We start from the raw sequence: 12500 nt of genomic DNA, 5'->3' as shown, positions 1-12500 counted from the left end.
TCTCTCTCTCTCTCTCTCTCTCTCTCTCTCTCTCTCTCTCTCTCTCTCTCTCTCTCTCTCTCTCTCTCTCTCTCTCTCTCTCTCTCTCTCCCTTCTATGGTAAACAGTGACTCAGTGTTTGTTTATGTAGATCGTGTCTGTCTGAGGATTTTTGTTTGTTGTGATGGTGGTGGTACTACTACTACTACTACTACTACTACTACTCTACTACTACTACTACTACAACTACTACTGCAACTACTACTACTACTACTACTACTACTACTGATTTTGCTATTGCTACTGTTATTTCATCTTGTTCTTGTTTTGCTTGTTTTTTCTTCCTTCCTTCCTTCCTTCCTTCCTCTTCTTCCAAACGTCAAGAAAATTAGGAAAGATATAGAGAGGAATCAGGAAAAGAAGAAAAAAAATATAGGAAGTTTGAGAAAGATACCCTATAAAGAAAATAAAAAGAAAACGGAGAAGCTTGAGTTACCTTTTGGGAGAGAGAGAGAGAGAGAGAGAGAGAGAGAGAGAGAGAGAGAGAGAGAGAGAGAGAGAGAGAGAGAGAGATTTAATCATGATGTTTCAGGCAATAAATGGAGTGGAAAGAGTCGGGTAAACAGGATCTGTTGACAAGACCTGATGAACTGACTGCTAACCATGAATGCACGAGCAAGACACAGCAGAGGATGAAATGTACGATAATACTTACTTAATTGCACGATAGAAAGAAAGTCACCTGGGGAAAAAAATGTGCAGAATTCTTAGTTAATTACGAGAGAGAGAGAGAGAAAAAAAATGTGACTTTCTTCCTGTGAAATTAGCATTGGGGGGATTGAATTTTGATAGTAGCGATGTCAAATGTCAGTTGGAATGTTCAGAATACCTGGATAATTTCACGATAAGAGAATCACCTGGAAAATAAAAAAAAAATGTAGAGAATTATTTGTTTATTTTACGATAGAAAGAAAATTACCTGAAAAAAGAAATGTACAAAATTCTCAGTTGATTTCACGATGGAAACTCAACCTTGCCATAGTGAAAGAAGCATCGGAAAGGTGAAATATTAATGGTGGTGTGTGGTGTTAGTTGAAATAAGAACACAAGAAAATAAGGGGAAGCTACAAGAAGCCACCAGGCCTTCACGTGGCAGTCCCTGTACAAGAATACTCAGTTAATTACGAGATGGAAAAGAAACTCGCCTTGCTACAGTGGAAGATAGATTGGGAGGTTGAATAATTAGTGTCAGTGAAGGATGTTGGTTGAAATACAGGATGCTTCAGAAATACATGGAATTGATTTTGAATTCACTTTATTGCTGTCGTCACAAACTCTTTCCCTTGCTTCCTCTTTCCTTCCTTCCTATTTTTCCCCCTCACCTCTTTCTTCCTCTCCCATTTTCTTCCTATCCCTTTCTTTATCTTCTGTTTCCTTCCTCGCCCTTTCTTTCTCCCATTTCATTGCTGTCCTTCCTCTCCCTCCTCTCCCATCACAGCCACTCCCATTTTTCCACTAACCATCACAATCTCCTCCTCCTCCTGCTCCTCCTCCTCCTCCTCCTCCTCCTCCTCCTCTTACCATTTGAAAAGCTCGTTATTTGTGACTTTGTTCTCCTCCCTTTCAAATGATAAGCTCCATTCAGATTCAGTTCGTGGATCGATGCGATACAGGAATTTCAAACCAGTGCCTTTTTATATAAGTCTGTGCTCAGTTATATGGAGTTAATGGATTGGTGGCGTGTGAGGTGCGAAGGATGGGACTCAAAAGGAAGATGCGAGGGACAGAAACAAGTAGAGGAGATTGATCTTACACGGAGCCAACCACCAGGTGTTTTGAGCCTCGGAGATGAGCGACGTGCTAAATGTTGGTGTTATTTTAAAGATTTGTGCATCTGGTCTCCTTAACGTGTAACAACAAGGTGTGGTGGAAGTTGCTGGGGTGCTTAGTGGAGGTCGTTAAGGGGGTGTAGCAGGCTCTTGTGTGAGTTATTTGGGGTGTTGTGGTTAAGTTAGGTCAATAGGTTAGGTTAAGTTAGGTTAAGTTGGGTTAGGTTAGGTTAGGTTAGGTTAAGTCCGATTAGGTTAGGTTAGGTTAGGTTAAGTTAGGTTAGGTTAAGTTAGGTTAGGTTAAGTTAGGTTAGGTTAAGTTAGGTTAGGTTAGGTTAGGTGTAGGAGGGGCAAGTATTCGTTGTTGGGTTACGTTTTCAAGAGAGAGAGAGAGAGAGAGAGAGAGAGAGAGAGAGAGAGAGAGAGAGAGAGAGAGAGAGAGAGAGAGAATCATTATAAGTGAGATACGTATGAAGGAAATAATGATAACACAAGCTCATTGTTTCATAGTTCAGGTTCTGCATATTGTAATTAGGTGAACAGAGTAAGGTAAACACACACACACACACACACACACACACACACACACACACACACACACACACACACACACACACACACACACACACACACACACACACACAGAGCTTTTGTTAATGAAATGAGAATGGAAGAGAGAGAGAGAGAGAGAGAGAGAGAGAGAGAGAGAGAGAGAGAGAGAGAGAGAGAGAGAGAGAGAGAGAGAGAGAGAGAGAGATAGGCGTATGTCATCACCATTATCGTCTGCTTCCCGTCACTTCTTCCTTCCCCTTCCCTTCGCTCTTCTTTCCTTCTTCCGCCTGTACAGTTATCCCTCTTTTCCCTCACGAACCTTTACGCTCTCCTCCTCCTCCTCCTCCTCCTCCTCCTCCTCCTCCTCCTCCTCCTCCTCCTCCTCCTCCTCCTCCTCCTCCTCCTCCTCCTCCTCCTCCACCCTTCGCTACCTCCGTGTACTAGTGGATCCAAATATTTGCAAACACGAAGAGAAAGAATGAAACAAGAGGAAATATTTCTCGCCAACATTCCTCCCCCTCCTCCTCCTCCTCCTCCTCCTCCTCCTCCTCCTCCTCCTCCTCCTCCTCCTCCTCCTCCTCCTCCTCCTCCTCCTTATTTCCTGTTCAGAAGTGTCATGTCCACTACTCATTTATTTAGTCTTTTAGTTTGAAAGACACTTCATCACCACTCCCTCTCTCCCTGTCCTGTGTGTGTGTTTGTGTGTGTGTGTGTGTGTGTGTGTGTGTGTGTGTGTGTGTGTGTGTGTGTGTGTGTGTGTGTCATGCATCCAGTGACACGCTCCATCATTCCTCTCCCAGATAAGTGCCTCTCACTCTCGCTCCCCCCTAAAAGAGAGAGTGAGAGGAAGAAGGAGAGAGAAAAAAGAACTAAGGGAAATCAGATGCGTGAGGCGTGTGGAAGCCATCAGGGACTGCCGTTATTTTTATCGGAGGGGGTGGGGGGTGGGGGGAGGGCGAGGGGAGGGGGAGGGAAAACAATCCGGAGCGAAGTAGTGTCTCTCAGGAAGGACTTCTCGCGCGGAAAATTCTCGTAGCTGCCTCTCTAAATGACTCGCCGGGGAAATTAATCGCCGGGAGATTAGTCAGAGGCGCAAGCAGGGGGCGGCAACGACCTGCTTGCGGCTGGACCACTCCCGGGGAACATTGTGAGTGGCGAAGCACGTCACCTGCTACTGGAGGAGGAGGAGGTCGTGGCGGTGCACCTGTTGATGTTGATGTGCAGGTGTGCCGATTGAAGGCCTGGTTTATTTATTTTATTTTATTTATTTATTTTATTTATTTATATTTATTTATTTTTTATTTTTTTCGTTAGTGGGAGAGTGGTTCCAGTAGGTGTGTCTTATTGTTGGTGGTATTTGTCGTGGTCGTCGTCACAGTGCCTGGTGGTCTATCTGCACGGGGTTAAAAGTTATTTTTGATTTTCAGGGAGAACTTTCCTGGGTGAAGCAGAGATCACAAGATAAAGTGTGAGTGAGGAGGGACATTAATTTTGAGGAGAGGCAGAGAGAACTGTGGGAAAGAAGGAGGAGGAGGAGGAGTGTAGGGACTGGTGGAGGAGAGACTTGAGGGATTGATGGACGAGGTGAGTGGCGAGGGAGGAAGCCAGAACACAGGGCGCGGGAATCATGTTGGCGGCGGTGGTGGCGGCCATCCTGGTGGCGTGGCTGGTGGCGGCATGGCTGCTGGTGTCCCTCCTGCCGCGCACCGCCGCGGGGCACCACGCCATCAAAAAGGCGGGATGTCGCCAGGCCGGGGGAGGCTGCCAGCGCTACCAGCACTGTCAGCGCCGAGAGGAGGAGTGGCAGCCCTGCTGAGGACAGGGCCAGGCTGAGGCACCGAGGGCCCGCCGTGAGTGCCAGGCCTGCCACGCCTCCATCCCCCGCCGCTCCCCCACCCCCGCTGACGCCCCCTCAACCCCCAGCAGCCCGGCGCCCACCGCTACAAGTGCCGGGTGGCCCGATAAGCGCCTTGCTGCTGACACTCGCCAGAGCAGGACTGGCGCGGCTGATGGTGCCATCTGGCCTGCAGGGAGCCCCGTGGCGGCCCGAGGGGGCGAGGTGCGGCGGCGCCTGCTGGACAGGAGGAAGCGGCTAATTGCTCGCCTGTACGATCCCACGGAGGACGCCGCCCATGTCCTCAGCCTGTACTTCAGGCCGCCATCCCGCCCCTCCTCCCGCCCCGCGTCCCGCCACGTTTCCCGCGAGAGGGATTCTTCCACAACACCTCGCCGCCGCAGCGCCCCGCCGACGCCTGCCCCATCCTCCCCGCTGCCCGTGCCTGCCAAGATGGGACGGGGCATCTTTGGCGACAGTGTGGCGGGGGCGGGGCGTGGCTGCAGCGGTCCCGACACTCACAGTGACGACTCTGGCATCAGCGTGGAGGACCAGCATCAACAGGTGTGTATTGGAAGAGGGGCGCCGACCCCCGTCTGCCCTTAAATTATGCCCGCACCGCCCAGCAGCAGCAGCAGCAGCAGCGGCATCGGTTGCAGCAGTAGAAGTAGCAGTACTGTAAGGGGGAGGGGAGTGGGGGCCCAGCAGCAGCTGTTGCCTGAACCAGCACTTGCCCCTCAAGGCAGCGTGTCTGCTTCATGCAACACCCGACACCAGCACACCCCGCTCCCAGCACGCGGTATACTTAGCACGCGACACACTTGGCTTGGCGCGCAGCACACCCCGACATGACGCCGGCATGCGACACACCCTGTACACACACACACACACACACACACAACATCCACCATAATCAAAACAATCAAAGACCAAGTACCCATTACCAGATAAACAATAAATCTTACAGGCGTGTAGGCGGGCATGATGAGCGTGGCGAGTGCTCACGCGTGGAGCCTTTGACTGGCGTAGCGGCGCGAGTTGTGAGTGGTGATGGAAGGAGGGAAGGAAGGAGGGATCCCGCACCACCAAATCACCAATACCTGACGAGGGGGAAGGTGCGGGGAGGGAACAGACAGCTAAGCGATAAAACTTTACCTCTCTTAGTGCCAATCTTGAGGCGCGGCGGGGATGTGCGGCAGGGCTGTTCACTGGGGCTGTCATGGTTGGGGGCTGTGGTGGGTACTTGAAGGAGGGGGTAGGGGGAAGAGATAATGGGACTTACTTGACGGGGCTGTAAGGGGGGGACTGTGTTACGGGTCTGGTGTGAGCTGTGTTGCTTTAGGGGGGTGACACACTGTAGGGTTGGGGGGAGTGGGCAGGTGATGCGATTTATTGCTAGTAATATGTGTGACGAACGTGTTGTGTCGTGTTTGGGAGCCCTGAGTTTCCTCGGTGATATTACCAGCTGGAGTGGTGGTGGTGGTGGTGGTGGTGGTGGTAGGTGGGGTAGTGGTGGTGGATATCATGGTGTTGGTGTGGTAATGGTGGTGATGGTGATGTAAATGGTTCTGATGTGGTGGTATGGTATGGTGTATCGGAGTGGTTCGTATGGTGGTAGTGATGATGTGGTGGTGATTTGAATGGTTGTGGTACGTGACTACAATATTTGGGAGTTCCTGTCATTCACTTGTTTTGTTCCCTTGGGCAAAAAAAAAAAAAAAAAAAGAGGAAAAAAGTATTAGTGGCATTAATTCTGATAGTAGTAGTAGTAATAGTAGTAGTAGTAGTAGTAGTAGTAGTGATTCCAAGTGATTAAAAAAAAACTAATAATGCACTTAACGATGATATATTGCACCTAACCAACCATTTTGATAGACCGGACATCAGTGACAGCCTTATATTTCAATTTGCATCTGTAATTCCTGTCACACACACACACACACACACACACACACACACACACACACACACACACACACACACACACACACACACACACACACACAGCAGGGACTTAGAAATGGGAGTTTAGCAAGCTGCGATAAGAGTGTTAAGCCTGGAAAGAGGAAGAGGAGGGGAAAGAGGAGGAGGAGGAGGAGAAAGAACGTAGGAATATGCAAAGGAGGAAACAATTAAAGGATGATGAGGTGAATAATTAAAACAAAACACACCAAATGGAGGAAGAAAACGAAGAACGGGGAAGGGGGTGGATAATAAAGAAGGGAAATAAAGGAAGAGGGAGGAGCGTGGGCAGAATGAAGAGGAATATGGAAATGAAGTGACAGGAATGGAAAGAAGAGGGAAGGAAAATGCAAACTTGGAGAGAGAGACAGACAGAGAGAGAGAGAGAGAGAGAGAGAGAGAGAGAGAGAGAGAGAGAGAGAGAGAGAGAGAGAGAGAGAGAGAGAGAGAGAGAGAGAATTAGGTGATGATAAAAGGTGTAAAGAGGAAGTATCCAATAACGGCCAGAGAAGGGGAAAGAAGAAAGGTGTGGAGGAGGAAGGGAAACAAGACTAAAAAGGGGAAAAGAAAAACAAAGGTAAAGAAACACACAAATAAATAAATAAATAGATAAATAAATGAAATAAAGGGAAGTTAAAATAAATAAAATGGAATTAAGAGGAAAGCAAAATTATGGGGGGAAAACAAAACAAGGAGAAAAATAAAATAAAAAAAAATGAAACGAAAGTAAAAATGAAAGAAATGAAAATAAAAGCAAAATAGAAACAAAAATAATAAAAAAAAATATAGAAAAAAAATAAAGCTATTTTAATTTAGGAGCAAAACAACAACAGCAACAACAACAACAACAACAGCAACAACAACAACAAAAAGAAAGATCCATTGAGGTGCCAGCCCCAATATAAAGGTCAAAAGGGTCATTCTCAATTGGAGGGAAACAAGAGGAAACAAAGGCAAAGGGAAAGAAGGAAACATCACGCATTGGTCGCCATGTTCTATTTCCATGCACTTGTTTACCTTCCCATGATGCAGTGCGCCAAATGTGAACCCACTAAATTGTTGCACGCTATGACTTTATAATTCCCTTGGCAGCCACAGTGCTCTTTATTTCCCCGCGTCATTGTTTCCTTTTTACTCTCTCTCTCTCTCTCTCTCTCTCTCTCTCTCTCTCTCTCTCTCTCTCTCTCTCTCTCTCTCTCTCTCTCGTTTTCTATCTGTTGGTTTTTTAGCCTTCAACTCAATCTGATCCAGTGTAACCCAACCTGACCTAGCCTAACCTAATCTTTAACTTATCCTAACTTAACGTAATCTAAAACTAACTTAAACCAAACCTAACCCAACCTAACCTAATGTAACTTGACCCTAACCCAAGTTAACCCAACCTAACCTAACCTAACTTAACCTAACCTATCTTAACCTAACCTAACTTAACTTAACCTAACCTAACCTAACCATTACTCAGCCCAGAATAACCAAACATCTATTCTAGCTTGAGCCATTTATATAACTAATTTCAATCATCAGTTTGTTACCTTAAATCAGAGCCATGAGATTAATAGAGGTGGATGTTCACAAACTAGAAATATTGAGAAATGTGTCCATCGGGTGATCTGTCAGGGAAAGGAATGTCCAGGAAGGGAATGTCTAAGGGAAAAAATTATCTAGGGAGGAAAGACATACAACAGCGAGGAGGGGAGGGTGGTGGGGCGGCGGGGCGGTGACGTCATGGTGGAGACAAGGACAAGAGGACGAGAGGAGGCTGGGTGTGTCAAGTAAGGCGGCGCGGCGGTGGTAGGCCTGTCACGCATCACATGACACCTTGGCAGCCCCCAGCAGGCGCTATATGCGGGGCTGCCAATATATTCCCCCGTGGGCGGCGGTCACAGCAGCCCCTCTCTCCCCCTCTCCCTTCCCCCGCGGTGCCATCCAGGCGGGAACAACAACAACAAATAAGGACCGCACGCCGACAGGAGCCTCACCCCCTCATCCCCTCGTCCTCTCCCCCCGCACTCCTGCACCGCCCATACAAGGTGATCAGTGGGCCGCGTGACCTCTGCTGGTGTCCTCATCTCAGTCTTAATCATTTCACTCGTGGACGTTTCCCTTCATTTCCTCCTGCTTTATATGATTTGATTCCTCATTTGGCTGCTATTGTCATACTTTTTTTATTCAGTTTGCGTAATATGAGGCGCTTCACAGGGCCAAGATAAAAAACAAGCCATAGAATATTTAGACTACTGATTCATTTATTTATTTATTTTTTTTATCTGTCAGTGGTGTCTTTTTCACATGGTACTCTGAAATTACAGCATAACTTTTTTTTTCCCTTGAGCCACAACAAAGAAAGAAAGGAAAAAAAAAAGAAAGCAAAACACGGAAACATTATTGGATTGGATTTCACTTTTCCCTCACCGTGTTGTTGTACCAGGAGCAAAGTCTCTCCCCTAGGCCTTGCAGCGTGGGGGATGGGGGAGGGAGAACGGCATAGGGAGTAGCATGCATCAGCTTCCCCCACCCCCCATCCCCATCCCCCAGGTCCCGGGCAGAGGCTAATCAGGTCTAAACACGCAGCGGATGGAATGAGCAGCAACGTTCTCCGGCGTACATTTGCAGCCGTCACTTATTTGTTATTCAATGAGCCGTGACTGAAATGCCGTGTTTTTACTGAGTGCTGAACCTCATTAGCATCTGTCCGCGTCTGGGTCAGCACAGGAGGACAGGTGTGTTGGTGCGGGGCAGGCAGGCAGGCAGGCAGGCAGGCACGGGGTAGGGTAGGGCAGGGCAGAGCGGGGCTATTAGGATTCTGAGTAGTTCAGGACTGTATTATGAAACACAGCGCCGCATCTCCACTACATTCAAAAGGCTTCAGTTGAAATTACATTGGTTTTTAATTTTGTTTTTATCGTTCTAGTGACAGATTAACAGTATTTCTACATTAGTAACAGGAGAAACACTCTTGAGAACGCGGCTTATCATCTCTGTGGCGTCTGAAAGTAGTCGTGGTGAGAGAGCGGAGGGTTTCAGGATAAATTTCTTAGTATTATGAACCTGCACTGCCTTGCTGGACGCCCACACAGCAGTATCGCGCCGGAAACCTCCCGAATCAACAACAGCCCGTCTGCCCGCCTCTTCACGCTGAGGAGTGACAGCCCAGGGTGACGTCAGGCTGTTCTTGGGGATGCTGAAGGCGCGTCTTGTGCAGCGCGGCGCCAGACACCCACCACCCAACCACCCATCCATCCACCACTCCCCATCCACCCACCACTCACCCCCCATCCACCCACCACTCACCCCCAATCCATACACTATCCACCCACTCTCCCCCGCACACCCAGCACTCTCCCACCTAATCTGAAACAGACGCCAAGACGCGCACCCCGCCCTTGGCCTGACCTCCCCGCCAGCAGCAGCAGCAGGTGGAGCGGGCAAGGACTGAGCAGATTTACAGGCATTTGCGGAGATTTACACGGCCTGCAGACCACACAGACCATTAGTCCCTTTGGAGGTCTGGCCCTAATGCCGGCTGCTCGGGCGAGGGAGAGCGAGGGAGAGAAGTCCGGCTCAAAGTCGCCGCGGAAGGAAGCTGGACAGAAAAGGATAATATTTTGAAACACTACTTTCAAGAGGCTCTGCTTGAAGCTACATGGGTGTTTTTTTATAATTCTAGTGACAGATTAACAAGTTTTCTACGTTATTAACAGGAGAAACACTTGAGAAACCGGGTTATCATCTCTGTGGCCTTTGAAAATGGTCGTGGTGAGACAGTAGGGCGTTTCAGAATAGTACGGGGCAAAGAGAAGCAGCGCGTGGGAAGGAAGACCAGTGGTGCCTCGGGACAAGCCTACCACCACCACCACCACCACCACCACAACCACCTGCAAACACGGAGCCCGCACTTCATTATTGGAAAGTCTCATGAGGAATGAACGAATGGAAACTTGTACCATTAATACTGAGCAAAGTTTCGCGCCGCATGCACACACACACACACACACACACACACACACACACACACACACACACACACACACACACACACACACACACACACACACACACACACACACACACAGAGACACGCACACTGAGCTTAAGTGACACCCTTGCACGTGACACAGGGCCAGGTGGGAAGCTATTAGGGGACTTGGTGGGGCGAGAGGGGGCGGCCACTGGTATTAAGAGGAAGGGAATCGTGCTGTCTGACCTCTTCCTGCCCCTCCTGCCCCAAAAACACAGAGGTAAAACAAAATACAAAGAGAGGAATAGTATAGCAACTCCGGAACCAAATGACCTTCTCTTCTCCAAACATTTTCCCTTGCAACCTTAAGAGCAGGAAAATACAGACCTTTCTTTACCTTCCCTCTGTCTTCTGTACCGTCTGCCACGCGTATAAGAAAGAAAACGACCCTTAGACTTGAAAGATTTGGTTAAAACGCCTTGAAGCTCCACCAGACACCTAGAGGCACTGCAACGTTGGCCAGTACAGGACGTGGAAACTGATGGACTAGTGTATTGAGGGGAGGTGAAGGTTGGTATCTTTGGTGGGGGAGGGGGAGAAGAAAGGGTGTATTTAACTCTAGGCTTGATGGAAAATACACAGTTGAATGAATGATACTGAGATACTTCTTGCACACACATACATACACGCACGCACGCACGCACACACACGCACACGTACACAATCTCTTTGTTTATTTACCTCTCCATAACCGGGATTGACCTGTCAGTATTTATTTACGTAAAAATGATACTACAATACCAAACGTTTTATTTTTTGGCCCCGCGCGGGAAACCTTCCGGCGAGGGGCGGTCTGTTTGTGCTAGGGTGCAGAGAGAGAGAGAGAGAGAGAGAGAGAGAGAGAGAGAGAGAGAGAGAGAGAGAGAGAGAGAGAGAGAGAGAGAGAGAGAGATTCATACCTCCCCTTTTCATCAGAGAGAAGAAAAGAAATTGCATCTTGTTTGTATGTTTGTTTGTTCTCTGCTCTTGTTTATCTTCATTGCTTTTTTGCGTTCGTTTGTTTGTTCGTTCGTTTGATGCCATGTAATTCAATCCGTGTGTTGTGTGTTTGTATGTTTGTTGACTTCGCTCGTCTGTATCCAGCATCAGCAGAAGCATCAATGTTTGTTGTTCGTTTGTTTGTTTGTGTTGTTTGTATGTTCCATGTTGAAGATTAATCTTTTCTTTGTGCTTGTGTGTGTGTGTGTGTGTGTGTGTGTGTGTGTGTGTGTGTGTGTGTGTGTGTGTGTGTGTGTGTGTGTGTGTGTTTTGTTTGTTTGTATTTGCACGTTAATGTTTGCATGTTTGTTTGTAGTGATATTTCTTCCCTGTGTGTGTGTGTGTGTGTGTGTGTGTGTGTGTGTGTGTGGGTGGGTGGGTGGGTGGGTGTGTTAACCCCGGAAGTGCTACGTGCCCAATCTGTCACAGGAATTTTAACCTGACGTGTTTTGTGTGTGTGTGTGTGTGTGTGTGTGTGTGTGTGTGTGTGTGTGTGTGTGTGTGTGTGTGTGTGTGTGCATTCCAGTGTCCCTGCACTATCACTAGCATTCAATCATTTAATACACACAAGCCTGCCGTAGTTAAGTGAAATATTGTGTGTCATATCAATTTAAAATGCCTGTCACTTTTATTATCATATGTTAGATTTACCCTTAATCTTATTTATGTTAACGCCGCTATTGTGATGTGGCTGTGTGTTCGCGTATGTTTGTATGTTTGTATGTTCATGTGCTTGTGGCTTGGCTTCCCTCACGCTGCCTGTCTGCTTGTTTCAGCCAACCATCTTCGGGACTGTGGCGGGTGACCTGAGCCCCAGGAACCACACCACGAGGGTAAGTTAGTGCTGGTGTGCTACGTGTACTAGTGGAGAAGGTTACCTGGTATAAGAAATGCATGAAAAAAGAAAGAAAAAAAAAACAGTAGGCAGAATATTGGTTAACCCTTTTGACTATAGAAAAACGTTAATCTCTAGGTTATAAAAGGTTAAATAAACTTTCTCTCTCTCTCTCTCTTATGCATACACACGCAGTTTTGCATTTCCATTACTTAATCTCATACTAGGTTAGAATTTTGGCAACAGTACAGTCTCCGTTAGAAGTACGTAAGTGTCACGGGATCCTTTAGAGATTACTGACTGTATTCCCTAATGCTTCAGTGCCTCCCTACGACTTGTTTCAGTCAGTACGGTTTAAGGAAAGTTGATGGGGTTTTTCAAGGGTGGTTTGATAGATGTTGTTGGGGTTGTCAAGGGTGTTTTCATAAAGTTGTTGGGTTTTCAAGGGTGTTTTCATAAAGTTGTTGGGTTTTCAAGGGTGTTTTCGTAAAGTTGTTGGGATTTCAAGGGTGT

The 12500-nt window shown here is 47.6% G+C and overlaps 1 protein-coding gene across 2 annotated transcripts in view; it reads left to right on the top strand.

The window, feature by feature from the left end:
* The window catches only part of LOC135105147 (uncharacterized), a 307777-nt gene that overhangs the window by 209117 nt on the left and 86160 nt on the right, over positions 1-12500 (top strand). For both annotated transcript variants that reach the window (XM_064013200.1, XM_064013199.1), the window contains one exon: positions 11929-11985. The gene's annotated coding sequence lies outside the window, so the exon portion shown is untranslated. The remainder of the gene's footprint in view (positions 1-11928; positions 11986-12500) is intronic.

The sequence above is a fragment of the Scylla paramamosain genome, chromosome 11 (assembly GCF_035594125.1).
Source record: "Scylla paramamosain isolate STU-SP2022 chromosome 11, ASM3559412v1, whole genome shotgun sequence".
NCBI classification, from domain to species: Eukaryota; Metazoa; Arthropoda; class Malacostraca; order Decapoda; family Portunidae; genus Scylla; species Scylla paramamosain.
Note: the sequence above shows the minus strand (reverse complement) of the source record. Positions and strands in the feature narration are given on the sequence as shown.